The 2,774-nt window shown below is 36.6% G+C and overlaps 1 non-coding gene across 1 annotated transcript; it reads left to right on the forward strand.

Moving 5' to 3' along the window:
• The first annotated feature begins 738 nt into the window (after positions 1-738).
• Positions 739-845, forward strand: LOC122067130. The gene has a single exon (XR_006136595.1). It is a non-coding gene; the product is annotated as a small nucleolar RNA R71 (small nucleolar RNA).
• The last annotated feature ends 1,929 nt before the right edge of the window (positions 846-2,774 follow it).

Consider the following 2,774-nt stretch of genomic DNA (forward strand, 5'->3'; position numbering starts at 1 on the left):
CTCCCTCTAATGCAAAATTGAGACAACTGGGTGAGTTCTCTCATAAGATTTTGATGGCTTGTCATGAGGAGGGTCATATTCTATTTTAAATCACTTACTCTACTTGCCTCTCTAGTGTCGGTAAACCCATGGGGTGGCTGATAAGTTGATAGGAGGGGGGCCTAGGGAAACTAACCTGAGGTGCTACATTTGGCCTAGGAAATGTATTTTGGGCAAAAGGCTGTTATACAAAGGGAGACATTTGGGGTCCAGGTTGACTTTGGTTATGGAAATTGGTTCCAGAAGAAATTTAGGTGATTTCTCCATCCTGGATTGTAAGTGTTACTATATGGATTATTCTAATATAAGGCATTAACAATGTCATTGGAAGTGCCCCCAGAGGTGTTGGGGCATTCTTCTATAACATGTCCAGGGGACTGGCACCAATTGCACATCTTAACTAAACTGACTGATCATGATTCTCTAGGAATAATAACCTCAATCCTTTTGATAAGGCTATCTAAGTGGGCTTCCTTGGCTACTAACCCATCCACAAAATATCTTTTCCCTCCTATGGTTCTTTCACTCTCTTGGGTTGACTCTCACTAACGGGTTTTGTCAGCTAAGTCATGTAAGAATTCCTATACCTTTCTTTTATCTTTAAATGATGTGAATCCCCCAGGGCACATAGACTCTATCATTTGTTTAGTTTAGTAATCAACACCCTCATAAATTATTTGACATAAATGCCATAAGTCCAGGCCATAGTGAGGGCATTCTTGGAGTAGATCCTTGAATCTCTCCATAAGTTTGGAAAAGGACTCACTAGGCTTTTGCCTAAAATGAAGGATATCACTTCTAATCTTATTGGTCTTGTGAGTTGGAAAAAACTTCTTGAGGAAGACAACTGTGAAGTGTTCCCATGTGGTTATAGAATTTTTGGGTAACCCATACAACCACTTCTTAGCTTGGTCTTTCAATGCGAAGTGACGAACCTAAGCTTAACAACATCATCAAAAAGCTGTTGGATCTTAATTAGAACACATACCTCTTTAAATTCCTTTAGAAATAGGTATGCATCCTTAGAGGTCAGCCCATTGAAGTGGGGCAACATAGTGATGTACTGAGATTTGAGCTAAAAATAATTACCCTGGACTTATGGTAGACTATGCAAGAAGGTTGGGTTGCTCTAGCTGGGTAGAACCTATCTTTCAAAGATTTAGGTGGAGGGTTTCCCTGTTGGTCTGGGTCTCCCATAATGAAAGTTATTGATGAGAGTATACATATAGGATCCCTACTTGTTGGATTTCTTCTTTCTAACCGATTTATAGTGTTATGTACCCACCCAACACTCATGCAACAAGACATTATCCACAACTAGAATAAAACTAGAACAAAAGAATGGAAAATATTATTTTTATTTTTGAATTTTTTTGGCATTTTGCGAGCTTACCAGTAGGGATTCAAGGTTGCTCAATTCTTGAGGTACTGCTACAGGGCGAAACCTATCTTTACCATACTATGAGGCTTGGTGACCTCCACCGATACAACTATTATTGCAATTTTTTATTCTCAAGAATTCAATAAATGATAAAAGTAAAAGAAAATAAAGCATTCCAATTTACCAAAAGAAAGTGAAAAATAACATGGAGTTGTTTCCCTGGCAACGGCGCCAAAGACTTGTTTGAATTTTAAAAGCAACTGCAAGCGTACAGATTAGTGTAGCTAACAGGTCAAACGTAGCTCAACCACTTTATTTTTAGCTTCTTTTAGTAATGTAAGAGTGTACAGATTGATTGATTGTGATCTAATTCTAAATACCGTCCTAGCACAAATGCATCTAAAAGCATCCTAACCAACACATATTGGGAAATTGGAATTGAAATTGCAATAAAAATTGAATGACCTAACCATTCACATCTAACCCTAACTATTCGTCATCTAGGAATTCAAATACTCAAACCACGTAATTAAAAAGAAAATAACTGAAAGTAAATGGGTTGAAATAAAAAGTGTTGAAAAGTAAAAAAAAAAAAAAAAGTGCAAATAAAGGGGACAATGCCAGAGAGAGGTACACAAGTAGGTTTCTCTACTTTGCCTAAGGGATGCACCATAAATAATATGAGCTTCCCTACTTGACTAGAGAGTTACTCTTACAAAGGCTGTTCTACTTAGCCTTAGGAAAATGGAGGCAAAGTAAATGACTAAAAGTAAATAACTGAAAGCAAAGGCAATAAAAGGATGGTTCCATAGCTAGAGAGGGGCAAAGCCAAGAACCTTGGGGGAAAGGGAAAGCATCAAAGTAAAAATTGAAATTTAAATCCTAAATTAAGAATGAATGGGTAGCAAGAAGAGGGAATGAGAGGGGGGGTGAGAAGACTTATGAAGAAGCCCACTTACCCGAACTTCAATCCTTAAACTGAAAATTTGATTGATTTGAGATACTACCAACTCTAAAAATCAGATCTAGAATGAACCAAATCCGAAATTGCTAGGCTCAGAGAAAACAAATCTAGAAGAGAAAAACTGAACTTGAAAGAGATGCTCCACAACTTGATCTTGTCACCGAGAACTAAACCTAGAACTTGAAATTGAAAATTACAACTTCAATACCATAAACAATAAAATAAAAGACTGAATTAAAAACAAAAGTAATTGCATTCATTAAATAAAAGAAAAAACATTACATAAATCTTTAAACCAAAACCTTAAACAAAGAACTAGAGAATTAGAACTAGAGGAGAAAAAATCTAGAGAAAAAGAGAAAAACTAGAGAAGCAAACGTGTGCTCTCTT

The sequence above is a fragment of the Macadamia integrifolia genome, unplaced genomic scaffold (assembly GCF_013358625.1).
Source record: "Macadamia integrifolia cultivar HAES 741 unplaced genomic scaffold, SCU_Mint_v3 scaffold2726, whole genome shotgun sequence".
NCBI lineage: Eukaryota > Viridiplantae > Streptophyta > Magnoliopsida > Proteales > Proteaceae > Macadamia > Macadamia integrifolia.